The 20,347-nt window shown below is 33.3% G+C and overlaps 4 pseudogenes; 1 reads left to right on the forward strand and 3 right to left on the reverse strand.

The window, feature by feature from the left end:
• Positions 1–193: 193 nt before the first annotated feature.
• On the reverse strand, positions 194–2,238 carry LOC122584211 (annotated as a pseudogene).
• A 2,455-nt stretch (positions 2,239–4,693) lies between these two features.
• Positions 4,694–7,694, reverse strand: LOC122584213 (annotated as a pseudogene).
• An 8,215-nt stretch (positions 7,695–15,909) lies between these two features.
• Positions 15,910–18,151, forward strand: LOC122584212 (annotated as a pseudogene).
• A 212-nt stretch (positions 18,152–18,363) lies between these two features.
• LOC122584214 lies at positions 18,364–19,883 on the reverse strand (annotated as a pseudogene).
• Between the last annotated feature and the right edge of the window lie 464 nt (positions 19,884–20,347).

A 20,347-nucleotide genomic window follows, 5' to 3' on the forward strand; every position in this document is an offset into this window, starting at 1 on the left:
TACAACTCTGTTTATATTAAGTATAAAACAAAAACATACAGGTACAAGAACAACTCAGATCCACAAATTTCAGTCCAGATATAATATCCAAAACCATCACTCGAGTAAAAAAAAGAAAGAAAAAGAAGTATACCAAACGCTTCCTTATGAAGCTCACATATCATAGCTTGTATCAAGTAACACAATCACTTACTATCTTAGCACACAACGAGGCCTCAACATGGTTGTCGTCACAGTACAGACCCGGGTGTTGAGTGAACCCCTGTTTTTTTAGCACCTCCTAGCCTCAGTCACGAGCATGTGATTACTAACATTCCCATCTGATTCTTCAATAATTGTTTGAATTGCATTGCTAAGTGCCCCATATGCTTGATCAGGCTTGCCACCTGGCGTAGCATCAGCTGAAGTCTCATGGGTCTGGCACCCACTGATCAAAATGCCATTTTCAGGTAGATCACGTTTGTTTGATCCGGCATATGCATCTTCTTTCCTACCAACGTTTGTATCCATTGCGGGTTTTGCATAGTCTGAGTCGTTTTCCAGCTTTTGTTTGAGAATTCCTGAGCCAAACCACCCACCATTCCAAGAAAACCGCCACTACCACCACCACCGGATTCGTTGTTCCCTTGGAACTTATTCAGAGGACCTTCATGAACTTCTTCACCTTTGGGCTCGAATCTTCACCAAACATATCAAACAATTCGGCCTCACAGATCCAACATCTATATCCTCTTTGCCATTTTGTTGTTTTAGTATGTCAATGAGGTAGAAAGAGGTAAAGATTTGTTCTTGACATGAAGATCGCCTTCATAGGTTTCTTCTGGCTCTTCTTCTTCATCTTCATCACGATTCCTATGGCGCAACCCTGAAGGGAGGCGAATGCCACGGATTCCAATGCACTCTCAGCAGTTTTATGCAAAAACTTCTAAATCCAAAACCAGATCCAGATCCACTTTCTTGTTGTTCATCAGTATCGTTTTTGTAGCTCTCACCAATTTGTTCTTTAGCTTCGTCGATTAACCCACCACTGTGGCATGAATCTGACACAATGGTGATTCTGCAACCATGAGGCACTTGATCAACAAGCTCCTGAAGTCATCATCTGTATTCACCCACATGAGTACAACACGCCCATAGCAATCAATTTATATAACAAAAACCTTACAGACCACATAACATGTCATATTCTGATTAATTCTGTTACACAACTTATATGCACTTGTATCCAGCTATCTATGAACAGATCAACATTTGCACATAATCCTTCTTGCAAACATAAAACAAAATTTTCTTACATTAACACTCAAATAATGGTAACTGTCAATGACATAGTTATATACTTGTAACAATACATCAAACACAACATGCTATCCAATTATAATCAAAGGAATTAAGATATATCATTTCTCCATTAAACTATCATCTATCTTAACCTTCATTTTGTTATCCCTTAAAATTCCCACTTCAAGCTTAACCGGCTTCCTATACCGATTAGATTATAATTCCATATTTCTATTCAACCATATACAAGATGGTCGGTCTATTAGATAACATCTTGACATTTTTACAAGTGGTCTCAGGTTCAAATCTAGATATAAAAATAAAAAAAAATCCGCCTTCCTCGGACCCGTTTCCATATTTTTCTATTCAGATCCAAATTCTAAACTATACGTTACTTAGTAATTACACACACACACACACTATCCTAGATTCAAGCAAAATCCTATGGATCCAAAAATGAGACCCAGTCTATAACAACTTTATATGTTACAACTAAAGTCAACAGTCAGATCAGATCAACCTATAATAATATACACACACACACACCACACATATATATATAGGTAAAAAAAATATTTAAAAAAAACGAACGTACCGTTAATGAGATTAAATCACAAGGAACAATACACTCATCATAACCAGTATCATCATCACCAGTTTCAGCAGGAAGTCTAGTCCCGTGACCACTATAGTACGAACAAATAATCACCTGCTTCAGCTGACCCACCAGATCAGCCACGCTTTTCTATGTTTTTCCCATTGGCTTCACGTACGACTCGTCTGAATCAATCAGAACATTATGTCTTCCTCTGAAAACCCGAACCTCTCAATCAGACATTGATGCATACGTTTCACATCGTTAATGCATCCTCGTAGTTCTGCTTTTGTTCCTGCGTAGTTGCACCCGATCAACACTGCTTTCTTTCCCATTTTTTTTTTCTTCTTCTTCTACTTTAGTTGGTTAAAGATTGATCTTATTTTTTGTTTATTACAATGTGTATGTTTTAGATGATAGATTGATAAAATGAATGTATTATTGTGTGTCTTGAGATCCTTTTGACTTCTTTTTTATGTTATTTTATATTAGCACATTATCTTGTCTTTATTTTATTTTTTTTTAACACAGAGAGAGAAATACTTTCCAAATATTAATCCATCCTATTATTTTTTCTTTATTTTATTTTCTTTTTAACACACAGAGAAATGTAACATGCGAATGTATAAGAATGTCCTTCTTTTATTTTAATTAAATGCATTCCTATTTAAACTATTTTCATTTCACTTCAATTAATATCCACTTATATTGTTTTTGGGATTAGTTTCCTCGAATGTAAGAAACTTTGAACGAATGTTTATAGTAGGAAATAACTAAAGTTGTGTGTATTGTATGTAAACACTTTGAAATAATGTTTATGTATGTAAGAATTTCGTTTCAAACCAATTAAAATATGACAAGTGGCACCTATATATGGTTGTCACGTATGTTTTCTTATATAAATAAACATTTTTTCAAGTTGCTTACATACAATACACATAACTTAGTTTTTTCCTACTATAGACATTTGGTCAAAGATAGTTACATTCCAGGAAACTAATCCCTATTGTTAATACATGATTTTTTGTTACTGTTGGTTGATATTGAAGTTACGGTGTCATCGTGGTATCTCGCTTAATTAATTGTTCACGGATACTGTTTTTGGTAATCACGACATCGAACACATTATCAATGGTATCCGCTGCAACGCGTGGGTACCATGCTAATTAAGTTGAAAATAAATGGACAAAAAGGTGGATCGAGAATTTTTTTTTACTTCAAAATTTATTACCTGTACTCATTTATAGCCTTCATTGTTTTTCCATTGATATTTTATATTTTATAAATTTTTATTTTTATATATAATATAAAAACATGTTATTTTTCATTTTTCTTTTACGAACATTTTGACATATTTTTTTATTAAAACAGAGCTATTTCAAAAAGTATATATTTTAATACTACTAATTTGTATATCCTTTTGTTGTTTTTTATATATGTAAGATTATACTAGAAATTATTAATTTTTGAAGTAAAATAATTATTTTTATGATACAGATAGTTATAATTATAATAATATAATAAATAAATGGTTTAGATTGGATTGTGAATGTGAGTGAAATTTGAGTTAGTTTGGATTGTATAGGTAGAGGATAGAGATATTAGTTTTTAATTTAAAAGTTGGGTTGAGTTGGTTGATAGTATAAGGATTGTGAACAAAATCATGATAATTATAAAATTTTATGTATTCACAATAAATATTTTTGAAATTTTTATAATCCCTTTTGAAATCTGTATACTAAAGGGTTTTTGCTTAGCTTATTTTCAAGCTTATCGACTTAATAAGTTGGTTTATTTTTATTTGCTTTATGATAGGACTTGCCGTTGTCATATACACGCTTATTAGCTCAAATATAACAAGCTTAACAAGTCTCGCCGAGTGACTTTCTTACAACATTCTTCATCAGTTGTCATATTAAACACTTTTTTGCTTATAATAGACAACTAACACATCACTACTCACTTATTTTCATCACTTTAATTCGACTCACACAACTATCATTAATCAAATTTAAACATGTAACTCAAACCCACACCCTCATCACACATCTCACCGCTCTCACCACTAATCGAACATACGGAATTGTTGCCTCAATCAATGAGGTTGTGCCAATTCATTGGTCTAAACCGATGTCAACTATACGGGTGGTAAAGATATGCTTCTTTGGCTGTCTGGTGTACCAAGGCCATCTTGCATGACATTAGGCCAGACTATTTGATGTAAGCTATTGTTTGTAATTGTTTGGCGCCTATCCAGTTGCCAAAGTATTAATAAGATTCTGCTATACTATAATAACATACATGGGCAATTGATTAACCACCATGACCGGGCAGTCTAGCATCTAATGTTCTCACAAGAGATGTCATATTCGAAAATCCTAAGGGCTGTCAGGAAAGGGTTCTATAGTATTCATATTTCATGGTATACATGGGTTAAGTCACATACATCTTGAGTTAAAACTCGTCCTTCCCTGGTCATGAACAGGAAAAGATCATCCATTAACGGTTTGTACAGTAAATTATACTAGAATCACATATTTCCATATACTAAAATTAATAATAACATTGATGTTTAGCTACAAAATTGTCCCTTTTGAAAACTAAAGATAGTGGACATACGACATTTAAAAATCAAAGATAATACTAATGTCTTTAAAGGAGACCAAAAATTGACAGTTAGAGTAAAAGGATCGTTCACCCCTTGCTTACATAATACAATAATAACACTTCACCGTTGCAGCATAAATCAAAACCAAAGATGCAACACCATCTGATCCAACAGTCATCGCCCTACTTTCATAGCTTCAAAATCCCATTAGGACCACATTCAGTGCCTCCTTTGCTTTGCACGTTTCAATGAGCTTTTACCTTTAAACTTCCATTTATCAACCCCGCCTGGCTGGTTTTTCTGTTCAATCTCTTGAACCTTGCGCTTCCTGTAAAATGAAACAACATTTATAACATGCTATATTTTTCTCTTCCTCGACCCTTTATATATAAAAAAACAAAAACCTCACCTGTAAACCTTGAGTGACTGATCAGATAGTAATTCATCAGCAAGAGTTGCCTTCCTTTCTCTCTTTGTAAGTCTACTAGTAAAATATTCTGATACTGGCTCCACAACCGTCCAACCTGAAAAATTCAAATATAAGTCCTAATCTGCCATGAGATCAGTATTTTGCTAATGATGTACCGAAAGACCAAGACCTACCTGGAAATATTTTGGAAATGAGTTTGATTTGGAGTCACCCTTCTTGTAGTGCCTCTTCGGATCAATCACATTTCGCAGCTATAAACGAAAACATGTTATAAAGTGAGATCATTTAGGATGAAAGAAACAATTAGCTGCCATTATAGAGTATTAAAAACATAAAACAAGCATATATCTATTTGTCACAAAAAATCAATGATATAGCTTCAAAAGATGCAAATGCCATTGTTTATTCACTAGGGTACGTTTAGCAAAAGTAGTTGTAGTTGGATGGAGCTGTAACAAGGGATGAAGTGAGAGTTGTAATCAGGGGATGAGTTGAAGCCGGGGCTCTTTCAAAAACTTTATTGTCAGTAGCTTTCGTTTTAGGAGCTTTTAGTGGCTGGGTTTTTTAAAAAGCTACATCCACTCAAAGCTTTTTGTTTAGCAGAAACTTTTTCTTAAAGCAGGGCTTGAAGCTCCAAAAACATTGTCAGATAGTGGCCAAAATGTCAAAAGAGTTATGGAAAAAAAATAAGCTGAATTAAAATTTATAAGAACCAATAGAAGTGACAACACCTTTAGCAGAGTGAGATCCTTCTTTAACTCAGTGTGAGTGTAGGAGCAGGCATATCAAACCTACACACATTTCAAACATTTTCAAGTCAACTTCAGAAATTTAGATATAATCGTGTATGAAGTACACCACTTAGAATGTGAGCATACCAATTCTTTCCCTTTGTATCTTTGACTTGCTTTTTCAGTAACTTGTTCAACCTTTTGGGTCATTAGGTGGAACAAACAGCCCATCAATGAGCTCTGAGTGGGCTTATATAAAGTTTGAAACTTGTCATTCGACTCACTTTTTGTACCAGACGAAAAAGAGGGCAGTTGTGGTTCCCACGACAGACCGATAGATAGCTTATCTCCGGGCATTCTGTTCCCATTAGAAAAAACAAAACAATAAGCCACTGATTTCAATATAAAATGAAAAGAAAATGTAGCACACATGCAAAGGGAACGCGAAAAACACGTAAATTATAGCTATTCTACTTTGCAGAAGCTAAATAAGTAACTGACTTTACCAAGAGCGATAGATGAGCATTCATATAACTGGGCAGTCTACTTTTTTAGATGGCTATTAGAAACACGACATGTGTCCATTAATGTGTGGTATAACTATAAACTATATTGCTATGCAAAATGGACTTACAATACAGAAGCAATCAAAAAGAAGAAACATACTTACATAGTTCAACACTTCACTGATCGACCTAGTCTATGGCAGGAGCGAAGATTTCTTATCCTGTGTATACAGTATCAAGTAGGACATAAAGAACCCAGCTACAGAGTATAGAAAGCAACACCCTAACTATATTGGGTCGGGCCACATAAAAACCCAAATTATAATTATAATGTGATATGTCCATACCCTGGACGGTGTTCATCAAACCCCCAACCAATGACAATCCTCGGTATATGTATTCGTCAAGATTAGCATCCATGAGTTGGCTTAGTGAAAAGTTTTAGGAAAATATATCGCACAGTTAAAGAGATCCAAAGTTCAGATTCTATTAGGTGCAAACAATTTCAGGTAGTAACACGAGTCTCTGCAGGAAAAACTTTTGCTAGGCCAAGTTGTGTGTGGCGATGGGCTTGGTCCCTGTGGATTCGTTGTCCAAAGTAGAAACCACTAACTAATTAAAAGTATTTGTCAAAAGCTTAAGGGACAAAGCCATTGAAAAATACTTGTCCCTTTGAAATTCTACTTCAGGACATACTTGCAAGCCAAAGTGTTGGGTACAGTCAAAATTATATCAACAAACACTAAAAGCGAACATGCCATCTAACGTTTCACACTATATATCCGATACATATACCAATCAAGCGCAAGCCTACTTGCACGCGACACTTTAAAGACTTTCTTTTCATCAAAGCAAAGTGTAACAGTAAATATTTGTTTAGACACTCTAAAACTCTTACCATTACATAACTCGACTTGGACTATAGCATAAAATCCATAAAGACTATTGTGAAACAAGAATCGTAAAGTCCAGAACTTGATATAAGTATCCTCACAGTAATGCTGTTTATGCTAATGTTAGTTTAGTTAAATTCTTCTTTCTTTATTATTATTTTTTTTAATAAAAACTCAACCCGCCTGACTACCGCTCATTTCGCATACCACAACAAACTTGGACATACTAAAATCGGAATAATTGTTCCTAAACGAAAAACTAAACTGGGCAGTGTCTAACTTTATAGAAAATATAATAACTTTGATAAATTGATGTATCATATCATAATCAACATATTGCGTCATATATCATTACATAACGAAAAATAATGAATGATGTTTGACAGTAAAATATGAAAATAATAATGATAATAATATAAAACAAATGAAGAATAATAACATTTGATTTTAACAATAAAAAGGAAGGACAAGCTAGACAAAAGGAAAAGAATTACCTAGAAAGACGGTGGTGGTTTATGACAGCTGTGACGGTGGAGGTTTCCGACAACTGTGGTGGTGGGGGTGATTGGTGGTCGTTTGCCAAAAGTTGTGGTAGGTTTCTAAGTAGGTTTTCAAAAATCCAGGGTTTTGTTTTGTGTACTTTAGACGATTGATTTTTCTAATTTTTTTTTTTAATTTTAATTTTCTTTTAATAATTAAATTATGCAAAGACTGTTCAATTTGGGTTTTTTTTTATAGTTCAATTCAAGGTTATATACAAGAAACTAACGAGTATATGACCCGAAAATCCGTAATGATCGAGAACCGATCTGGACCAACCCGTCTGATAGAGTAATGAGTTTGATGTTATTTCTCCGTTGAGGTTCAAACCAAGTTTTGACAAGTGAAAAACCCGAGAGTCGAGCTGAACCCGACAAACCTAAAAGGGATAATGAACCGGGTCACGGGTTCAATATTATTGTTTTGTCGGATCACGGGTTGAGGCGGGTTTTGACTCGTGCTCATACCTACATAAAAACTATGAAACTACATTTTGGAGGCTCAATAGTTTATTTTTCTCTTCTTTTTATATGGCATCTTACATTTTGAAGGTTGACTTTGGCGACTTCCAATTTTTGCGCATTGTTTCTGGTGTTGCTACCGCTTTGTTGGGTTCAGGAGGTTTGTCTATGTTTATACTTTGAGCATTTTAGTTCACACATTATTTATCATTCACACCAAATATCAAATATCCATCCTGACGATGATTACTAAAATAATTGTCTTTCTCCCGATTATAACCTTTGTAACCGGCTGCAAAACCTCAACACCACCCTCCACTACACCCGCTACTCCCATTAACACTACATACACCTCCCTCAAGCATTACTCCTCCCATCGGAGGAATCTTTCCTCCGACCCCACTCACTCTTCTAACAGGCGGCATCACCCCTCCTCCGACTACCATCACTTCTCCTCCGACCCCACTCACTCCTCCAACAGACGGCATCACTCCTCATCCGACTACCATCACTCCTCCTCCGACCCTACTCACTCCATATATATACATATATATATATATGGGAAAATGGAATATAAGGTTGTCTGACACCTAAGCTTAGGTGTGGAACCCCTCATATACTGATTTTATTATTTATTGTTTAATGAATAAATGTCTAGGTCGCCATGATTTTTATGGTTTAAAAAATTAATATGTGAGTGTCCGGCATCTAAACTTAGGTACCTAACAGCCTTATATTATCATCCTCACATATATATATAAGTCGAAAACAAATTGAAAAAAAAAAGCTTAAGAAAAACAATAATAAAAAAAAGAAAGAAAGTAAAAAAAAAAGTCCCCTATTCCTAGTTATGAATCAAAAAAATCTGAAAATTTGTTTAAATGTATGTTCTAATTTAAATAACTAGATGTTAAAGTTAAGACTCTAGAACAAATTCTTATCTCAAACCAATAAATTATAAAAAATATAAACTAAATTTTAAATTTTATATAAACTAATTTAATAATAGATTGTAAATACTTTTAAGACTGGTAATTATTATTATTTTTATTGATAATTATATCTATATGTTAATACAACTTGAAACATGAACAATAACTACATAAATAGTAACCGCCTACGTGGCGAGTTACTATTCGTCCACCACACATCCTGAACTACTAATCGGATTTTGCCACATCATATTCCGTTTGGGTTTTCAAACACGGGTTGCTTATTGGTTTTTTGCAAACTTTTTTCCTTTTGGGTTTTCAACAAATATATTGCAACTTTTTCATCGTCATATCCCGTACCATTATGTACCACGTACTATTATGTGCAACTACATAGTTTTTCTCAAACCTTTCTTCTTTGTCGTTTTTAACTAATATATTGAAAATTGTTATTCAAAAATTTTTTTCTTTCATTTTGATTTTTGGATTATTGTGCCTATAAAATATATGTATATATATATATATATTTGTTGCTACAAACTTTTAAAAACGTTTGTAGTTTTGACTTTGGGCAAATATATATTTCATATGTCAAAGTTTTTAGTTAATATATAGTGCAAATCATCAATAACAAAAGTTAATCACAATAAGTGAAACTTCTCAATGTGGAGAATAACCTAATGTGGTTTTACCTCTAAATAAATATATATTTGAAACAAATCTATCGATCACATAATGAAGACAGTTGAAAGTTCTACGCGATTACACTAGAATAATGCAACTGCTTCAACGAACAGTTGAATCCCCGCAACACGGGGTATAATTTTACTAGTATAATATTAAGAGGAATTAAAGGATGAATAGTAACTTTTCATGACAAGGTAAAACAAGAAGCTACTTAGTAAAGTTAACATAAGGTCCTTGGTTCGAAACCAGGGGAGAGTCACTTTCAAACATATATAATAAAATGAATATCAAAAATTTAAAACACAATCAAAAATATATATATATATATATATATATATATATAAATACTTATCTAAATTATAACCATAATCGTTTTTGAGCTAATTTTACTTTTCATTATTTATAGTTTTTTACGAAAAAGATCATTAGAATATTTTTATTTAGATAATTACTAAAATTTGAAAACATTTCATATTAAAGAATGAACTTGTTTTAGTAGATTTATACAAAAATATATTGATATTAACAAGAAATGCCTCTAGGAGGCAAAAGTTTTCCTTAATTTTTTTGTGCATTTACCAGATTACTAGATTTTTTTCCCCAGAGGGGGGTGGGGGGGGTCTCCTTCTATTAGGTAAGGAAACTCTATAGCATGGACGGTGGACCAAATTAAAACAACAAAATATAAACATGTTTTTTGGTGTATATATGTACATTTATGTCAATATTATTCTATTAGATAGTTTCTAGCTAGCGTTTTTGGAGATATAAATACTTATATATTCATGTTACCCTTTTTAAGATAATATGATATATTTTAATATATACATTTATGTCTTCGTGTTTATTATTAAGAAGATCAAGTCAATTTATGTGTATATTAGTCTATTAGATGGTTCCTAGCTAGCGTTTTTGGAGATATAAATACTTATATATACATGTTACCCTTTTTAGAAAATATGATATTTTTTATATACATTTATGTCTTTGCTTTTATTATTAAAAAAAATCAAGTCATTTCGCTCCATTGAATGTGGATGCAGCTGTCAAACCACAAAATTATATATATATATATATATATATGGCTACCATAGTTAAGAGAAAAAAAAATAGATTTTAAGTTTGATCTTGACCATCGAAAATAAAAGAGAAAAACAATCTTAGCCATTCAAATACAAAGTCAAAATAAATTCAAACTAAATTTATATGTACATGGTAAGTGGTGAATTATACCAAAAATTTGAAACTTTTAACAATACAAAAAGGAAAAAGAAAAAAACGCCCGTTAATACATGGTAAAACCTTAATTAGAAAATGTCAAACACAATTTGAAGTCTTTCCAAATCGAATTAATACGTACCTAACACACTTCGATTTCAAAGAATTTTTATAGTCTATTTCATTATAAAAGCCACAAACACATTCATGTTTCACCATTCATGCTTCTCATTTTATAATATCATCATTTACAAACAAGAAGATGAAAAGGGCAAAAGGTATTGTATGTTTATATTCATGTCTCAACATATTTTCTAAATCTAATTTTGTTTCTTTGTATAAATATGTTATTGTTCACATGATCTATATATCATCGAATTTACATTATTTTTTTAATGCTTTTTTAGGATTTTGAAGCTATCAATCAATCAAATACTTGCAATTGATTTAATTGCGGATATCGCATCTGATAAGATTGTCCAAAGCATTAATGTATAGCCGGATTGATCTATATATAATTATACATTCGATTGCAATTGATCTATATATATAATTCAGCTACACATTATTCCTTTTATTATGGATATTGGTGCTTTGTTTAATTTTTATATCATGATGTAAACAGGATGGTCGTGGTAAGCATAAACTAATAGTCGAGTAATTTGTTTATCTGATTGTTTTTCAAATAAGGGGCTTTTATTGAGAGGGTTGTTGGTGGTTCAGGAACATCTTGCTACGGATGAGCAGGATTATGGCCGAAGAATGAGAGTTTTTGTATTTGTGTATGGCCGAAGAATGAGAGTTTTTGTATTTGTGTATGTGCTAGAGATATCTGCTTTTTTTGTTACTAAAAAATTGTTAGGAAATATAGATAGAAATCTAAAATTAAAATTGTATGTTGTTGTCGATTTTTAAATAGTCTGTCGATTTCCATAATGATTATGGACCTTATTTTTTTTTAAGAGAATTGAGTTAAAACTTATGTTAAGAATCTCTCTATCTATCTATATTCAATAAGCAAACTACCACACCCCTTTTAACACATCTACCTTTAAAATGTCTTTTATGCCCTCCTAATTTACACTACCCTATTTTTTCTCCATCACGCTCATTAGACACACATACGTTCATCCGATTTCCGATTTTCTCTCCTCCCCCCTTCTCTGATTTTCTCCCCCTATAAACACCATCCACCACCGCCCCAAATACCACCATCCACCGCCGCAATCCACCTTCTATGTACGCTATCCCCCCATAAACACCATCCACCACCGCCCCAAAAACCACCCTCCACCACCGCAGGCTTATTTTTTTTTCTTTTTCATCGCCGCCGCCCCACAAATCACCGACGTTTTTTTCTTATTCCCGCTGCATCGCGCGAGTACAACGCTAGTTGAATGTGGATGAAGCGGCCAACCCCCCTTACATATATAATCATGGTTTTTCATGGTTGCTATTAGTGGTGGACTGTTACTATAATATTCACTTTGAATCCGTCACTCGTTGCTACTACAGGTAAGATGTTACTATTAGAGGTAGACCAGAAAAGCCATTCAAATTTGTGAGATAAAATTGCAAATCGTGATTGCTGGCAGGTTTTCTTTTTTTAGTATGCATACACTATAATAATTTATTTTATTTTTTGTGAAGAAATGCTTTTTGAAGACAGTAGTTTTACTTTACATTTTTTTTTCCAGTGGTGGTTTACAAGTCTCGATCTTATGTTAACATTTAAAACTTGGTTATGTTCAAATGTTTTTACTCCTATTAATTAAAAGGTATTTGAAGAAGTATAAATCTTTAAATGACTTCTTGGCGTTATTTGTAACTTTAGATTAAGATAATAAATTATAAATAAGAGTTAAATGCATAAAAAAATATCATATTTCTTAAAAAGGGTAACATGTATATATAGATTATTACAAGAAAATGTCACTAATAACCTTATTTAGTTACCATAAAAAAACGTTATCACTAAATTTGGTCACTAAACAAAATTAGTGCCCAAAAAATGACAATTTTTGGTCTTCAAACAAAATTAGTGATGGACTTTTAGTGACGAAAATTGATCACTCAAACTTTTGGTCACTAATCTATCATAATGACCAAAATTTGGTCACTAAACAAATTAGTAACGAAAATTTGGTCATTTTAGTTTTTAATTTTGTTTTTAGTGAAATTTTTAATGGCAGACTCTCAGCTTCTTCGTTGTTTTTATTTTATTTGAGACTTTTTGGCTTTTAACTTTTTTTTTGTAAATGGAAAATTTTAACTTTTATTGTCCTTTTTTGGTTTTTTACCTTTAATGTGTTTGTTTATTTTTTTGGTGTTTAACTTCTTTTTGGCCATTTGCTTCCTCTACTTCTCTTTACAATAATCAAACAAATCAAACTTTTATCACACCCTATTAATCTTTCTCCCATACCCATATATATCTTTACAACCGAATATTTATAAAGTAAAGTGAAGAAAAAGTAAAGAGATATATAATTTCGAGGTAGAAATGAAAAGTTTCCGATGGTGTGAATATGCACCATTCTTTTCATTTTTAAATATATATATAGAATAAAACTACAAGAGTAAATAATACCTCATGTTATTTTTATTATTTCATCATCTTTTTAAAAGTGAGTAAATGATATATTTAGCTATTCAATCTTTTTATTATGACAAGTGACACAATATATGTTTGTTAGTGCATTCGAGGTTTTTACGTACATTAATTATAGTTTTTAAATATTTTTTGTTATTCATTTATTAAAACATCGACTTTTTTTTAGTTTTATTTGAAAATAAAAATGTAGTGGTATTTTATCACAAATTTTGTCTTTTCAAATTGGTTCAAACTTGGTAAGGAACGTTTGGGTCTATATTGTTTTTTTTTCCGTCCGTTCTTTTTCTTTTGTTTTCTTTCCTTTTCCTTTTAGTAAGAACTTAAAAATTCTTTATTTTTTTCTTTCATTAGGAAAAAACCAAATAAAAGTAACTATTAATCTATTTTTCCTATCATTAACTTAAACTCAAGAATTAGTTCTTATTTTATTTTTTAATTTATTTTTTACTTAAACTCAAGAGTATCAATTATGCTATAATTTTTTTTTAAAATTAAGTTAGGAATGAAGTGAAAGATGCAAACTGTTACGGTTTAGGAGTTGCTAGAGGGGGCGTTCTTCTGCACGACTAGTCGTGTATAAAGTTTGTACACAATTTTGCACATTCATAGAAAGATTTTAAAATGAATTCCAATGCTTATGAAAAAAGGTAAATGACTTGAAACAAACTAAAACATATTTTACTGTTTTCTTGATGAAGGTATTGTAATAACCATGCTTAAATTTCTCCCTCTCTATATACACACATATAATCGTAATTTGACATTCAAGAGATCTTATGGGCTTAACAACATGTTATAGGGTGGTTATGTTAATGCTTTCTAATTTTTGGTTTTGATAATTTGAAAGAAAAAAAAATACACTTAGAAACATATGCTAGGTAATATGGGACTTCTATGGAAGTGTTCCATGAAATTTGGTGTAATATATATAAAAAGGCTAACTGCACTAAGAAGCTCACGCTTAAAGAACTTAATTATCCATCTATGGTAATGCAGGTTGATACTAAATCTGCATTTGAGGTTTTTTTATGAGAATTGCAACAAACACGGGTCTAGTCGATTCAATCTTGCATCTATAAAAGAAGGATCAGGGTTGAAGATTACAGTCAAGTCAAAATAGTCTACAGTTCACTGTAATAGACCTGGAGATATACTTCATGGTGAGTTTTAGGAATCGCCTGTGTGGCGAGTTACTATTCGGCCACGTAACATCCTGTAAAATTTTACCAAATCGTATCCCGTCCGATCTTTTTATTACGGGTTATTTATTGTTTTTTTCCACAATTTTTTTCCTTTTGGGTTCTCAAACAATATATTGCAACTTTCTAATGCCTATATCCCGTACCATTACCATTATTTGGATTTTGTCACATCGCATTCTGTTTGAGCTTTTTATTACGGGTTACTTATTGATTTTTTTTCCACACCTTTTTTCCGTTTGGGTTTTCCAAACAGTATAGTATTGCAACTTTTTAATGGTCATGTTTCGTAATGTTATGTACCTTATTCGGTTTTTGCACGCTTTTTTATAGGTAGTTTCAACTAATATATTGAAAACTTTCATTCGACCTTTTTCTTTGTGCATATTAAATATATGTATTCCACTTTTAGATGCGTTTGTGGTATTTTTTTTTTAGAACGGCATAATTTTATTAATATATACAACTAGCAAGACACTAGCTGTAAAAAATACAATTACAAGAGAAATCTAGATATCACTAAAAGCAAACTAATCTAGACCCTACTCGATACATAAACTGCAAAACGAGCCTAAGAAACAGGCCAAGACATAAAGCTACGAACATACAACTTGAAGCATTAATCAGTATGCAACAGCTTGACTAGCCACTCATCCCAAACATAATGCGTTTGTGGTATTGCTTTAAATAAGTATCTATTTCATATGTCAAAAGTTTGAAGCTAACATATATAACGACATACCATAAGTAACAAAATTTAATCACAATAATTAAACTTCACAATGCTCAGACGGAAGTTAATGTGGCTTTAACATTATACATTTGAAAAAAGCTTATTCGTGACAGAATGATTTTTAATTTTAGACGGTTGAAAGTTAATCACAAGTACATAAAACAATACAACTATTTTAAAGCGAAAATTAAGTCTCATAACGTGGGACTCGGAATCTACTAGTTTTAATAAATTTTAAAGATTTCTTATTTGAACTCCTACTCCAAGTATTACAAATCAATTAAAAGGGGTATGGTTGGATGGTAAACACCCCTGTCTCTGGAGATAGAGATCGTGGGTTCGATCCTTATCCCATGCAAAGATTGGAGTGCCTTTTTTACCATTTAGGTAGAAACTGGACGGAGTAGTTCCTAGTTTTAGGACCATAGACTAATATATTACTCGTACCTTTTTGCTGAGGTAAAAACTAAAATGGAACACACTTTCTAATTCCATTTCACAGTGTGAGTGAAAATCAGAACAAGGATACATACGCTCAGCTCCTTAAACCCTCATTCTCCTTCCTTCTTTCTTCAATTTATTAGGTAATATTCCAATCCCTCATTCTTTCATCTTTACATTTTTAACAGTTAAGATTTCATTTCATATATATATTAATATTAAAAATTAATAACAAAACCCTAACATAAATCACTTTTAATAATTCACATTCTTTCTGTTTGCATGTATTAGTTCTTTTGTGTAACAGAAAATAATAAGAATGCCCGATAAAGGAGGAAAATCTGCTTTAAAATCTCCAGGTATCTCTAATTCATTTTTTAAATTTTTATCTTATTTTTCTAGGGCTAAAATAACAATTATTTAATTTGTGAATTATTTATTACAGGGAAAGATAAGGGATCAAGGAGAGTTCAGTTTGATTCTGAAGGTATATTTCATTTAATTAATACAAAATAATAAAAGTTAGTGGCTTTATGTATATGATTTTACATTTGGAAAATGTTTATGGATTTTGTAGATATGTTTGATGAAAAGTTCGAAACGAATGGAAACGGGAACAATGATTCCGCTTTCGCTAAAGGTATGACTTATATAAGCAGCAGTTTAGTGCCATTTTGTAAATTTTTTTATTTACTTTGTCGTTTGCGTTTACGGATATTGTCGTCTAGGTGATAAGGGCAAAGGGGGGAAGGGAGAAAAGGGAGGTGTCAGTTCAAAGAAAGAGCCTCCTGCGCTTGTGCTCAAGGTTGAAGAGGGTTAGTGTGTTTCTTGCTTCTTTTCGAGATTTCGTTAATGGCTTACACTAAATGAAGGCTTTATATTACTATTTACTGTTCTAGTGCGCTTAACGTTAATTTGGTAATGTTTTGTGTGCATCCCTGAAAGATAGTGACCGAGGTTTGTGTGTTGCTAAGCTATATTGTTTGTTAATTTCTGATATTTATTTAAGCAGAGATTCCTGAAAATGCCGAGTGTTTGATGGACTGCGAAGCTGCACAAATCTTGCAAGGAATTCAAGACCATATGGTGCTACTGTCCAAGGATCCAACAATCAAAATCCCTAGGTGGGAAATTAAATTTAGATCATGTTTATCATTGTAAGTGGCATATTGTGTGGGTCGGACGTTTGGGTATCAGGTCAGGTGGGGCTGACCCAAAACTCTTTTCGTCGAAAGCTTTTCTACATTTTATGATAATTTAGTGTGTCAAATAGGATTGCAAAAGTGATTATATTCTTATAATAATCTAGATTTGTATGTCAAATGATTATACAAGGCTTTATGCAAAAAAACACTTTGGTGACTTTTGATCCATTTGACCTTCCAGATATGACATATCACCCAAGTTTTCATATATAAGTTTATGTATCTTCAGTAGGAAAACATACAGCTTGCAAGCAATTGAAGCATGAACGATGCATATACATTTCTAACACATATCTCCTTTTTCAGTCCTTTGACAGGGCATTGCAGTATGCCACCAGGACCAATCCTTACACTGATCCTCATTCGGTTAGACAGATATTGGAGTATCCTTTCTATTTTATGAGCATTAAGATGCTTACTTTTCATTTGCTTCCTGTTCCTTTTCATTCCATTTTATTTATATGCCGTGAATTTTTATTGCACTTAAATAATTGTTGGTGATCCTTTAACTCAAAACTAGATCTCTCAAGAACCTAGGTGTTTCTGATGGCGAGGTATCAATTTGAACCTCCAAAACTCTGCATTTAGATATAAAATTTGTATCCTAAAGACAAATTCTATTGATTTCAGATGTGTGTCATTGCAAATACTGCGATTGAACTTCTGGTGAAGCTTTTGGTCTCTTGCCATCATTGAAGGTATGATACTTTACCCCATTGATCCTAAGGAACTTTAGATATATCAAAAGCATGAGATAAGTTGGTAACCGACACCTTTGCTAGATATATTTATAAACAAAAGAAGAATAGAATGCAATATTGGATTTCTTAATCAGAAGCCAAATAAGCTGTGGCTAAAGGAAACCGTCAATAATATAGATTGATTGTATGTACGGCATTGGGAGTTACTTTACTTTACTTTTTTTATTACCATTAAAGGCTGCAGTTTAATGTTTTTGTGGTATTCCAGGCTAAGAAAAGCAAGGTAAAGGAACCCTTGAAAAGTGCGTTGACTGAACTGAAGAAGGTTAAACATGCTACAGAGAGCACCAGAGACGCCATAGTGCTTGATTGATTGAAGGATATGTATTTCACTGGTAATCTCGTATTTTGTTGACTCTGATGTGTAGGAAAATGCTGATGATCATTTTCTAGAATTTATTGTATAGGTGCAAAAACGCGCTAGTTGCTTGATTTGTACTCTTTGGCTTCTGTTAACATGTTGTCTTCATTGTCTTACCCATTGCTTGTGAGATAACAATCGATGGTTGGATTCAGCCTGAGGTTTGGGCCTTGGGCTTGGGCTTAAGCTCTCTGAAAATCAGGCTGAGCAGTGACTGATCTAACCCAATTCCACTTGTGGTCTTTGGTACCTACTGGACTTTTAGAGTCTGCCACCTCGTCCATAGGAATGTAAGCATAGTTACCATTTATTGGACCTGTTACAAACCCTGTGTATCCTGCCATAATCCCGTGGATAGCCGAATGGGCCAACAATGTACAGTACAAATTATCCGTAGCATTAGCTGTAACAGCCCGTATCATGTAAGTAGGATCTATATACTTAATCGTAAACAACTCACCTTGTGATCTCTCTCCCACCACTTCTTGATCTCTGAATTTAACCATGCCCCGACATCTAAAAAAACCGGATTCCCTGATTCATCCTTCTCCTGTTTCTGCAAATCAGTCCTGGGAATGATATTTGGCCTGCTCCTTCTGCCACGACAATAACTGCATGCCCATTTTCTTTCAAACGCTGGGTAAGAAACTCAAATAAGCCTCCTTTGCCTTCAAGGTAAAAGTCATTTTCAGGAATCAAACAGCAATCGACATCACAACTGCTTAGAGTTGCATCCAGGGTGATGTGACCAGAGTGGCGACCCATGAGCTTGACCAGTCCTATTCCATTAGGTGCACTCTCGGCCTCAACATGGGCTGCACTAATGGCATGCTGGGCCATCTCAACAGCTGTCTGGAATCCAAATGATCGGTCAATAACTCCCACATCGTTGTCTACTGTTTTTGGAATCCCAACAACTGCAACGTTTAGTTTGCGGCGGTGAAGTTCATTAAATATTTTTACAGCGCCTCGTAGAGTGCCATCTCCTCCAATGATGTACACCTGTAGGTTTACAAATGTTATGAAGCTAGAAGCCTAGAAACACATCTATGTCATCAGAGTATCCTAACCCATAACAAAAGTAATCAGAAACATAAAGAGAATCTACCTGATTAAAACCGCGAGTTTCAATGGCATTGATGATCTTTTCAAGATCAAAACCGCCTCTGGATGATTCAAGTGCAGTACCCCCTTCTTATGCCAATTGTGAACCAGTTTTGGATCAAGCCTAATTGGATCAGACGAATAAAACCCACGGTATCCTGCTTTGATTCCAAATATCTCCCGGACCCCATACAACTCCCATAACCCAACAACTAATTCACGGATCACAGTATTGAGTCCAGGACATAGACCTCCACAGGTGACAATGGCGGCATGCACTTGTTGGGATTAAACAAGATTTCTTTGCGGGGTCCGGCACGATGGTAGGCCAAGTGAGGTGAATTGTAGGAAAGTTACCGGAAAAGTCAAAGACAATCTGACGTAGGATGATGTCAGAGTGGGAAATGTAGAATCCATCGTCGTCTAAGTGGTGGTAGAAGCTGTGTTTTGTAAAGGGTTGGTGTATTTACGGAGGTTGGGGAGGTAGTCAGTGAGGCGTGGGAGGCGTTTTATATTGACATTGATCGGAGAGATTGTGAGGCTTTCAAGCTGATCCTGGACGGTATCGGTGTTCATAGTTGATCATTAGTTCAACAGGCAGGAAGAGATAAAGGGAAGCTTAATTTGGTATTGTGGCAAAGGGAAAGGAAATGCATATTTCATCCTAACACTTGTGAAGCCACAAAAGTTGGACTGTTAAAAAACAATCCGAATATACTCTACAATGAATATGCATGCATTCATATTTAACCATCCAATATATGGCATTCCTTCTTGTTCAAAGTCAATTCATACTACCAAATACCAATGCTAAACGAAATCAGTTCTTATACGTTATAATTATAATACTAGATTTAGACCGTGTTCAACACTGGACACGAGATTTACGACATTATTAAAAATAGATTAATACTTGTAACTCATAAAAGCTTATAAGTTCAAAGTTGAAGATATATGTAGATATTATGTGTTTAATTCAAATGTCAAGAATGTTAAGCTAATAGAAATAAAACTAATGTAAAAAAATAATATTGGAAGCATATACCC

The sequence above is a fragment of the Erigeron canadensis genome, unplaced genomic scaffold (genome assembly GCF_010389155.1).
Source record: "Erigeron canadensis isolate Cc75 unplaced genomic scaffold, C_canadensis_v1 Conyza_canadensis_unscaffolded:11, whole genome shotgun sequence".
Classification (NCBI taxonomy): Eukaryota; Viridiplantae; Streptophyta; class Magnoliopsida; order Asterales; family Asteraceae; genus Erigeron; species Erigeron canadensis.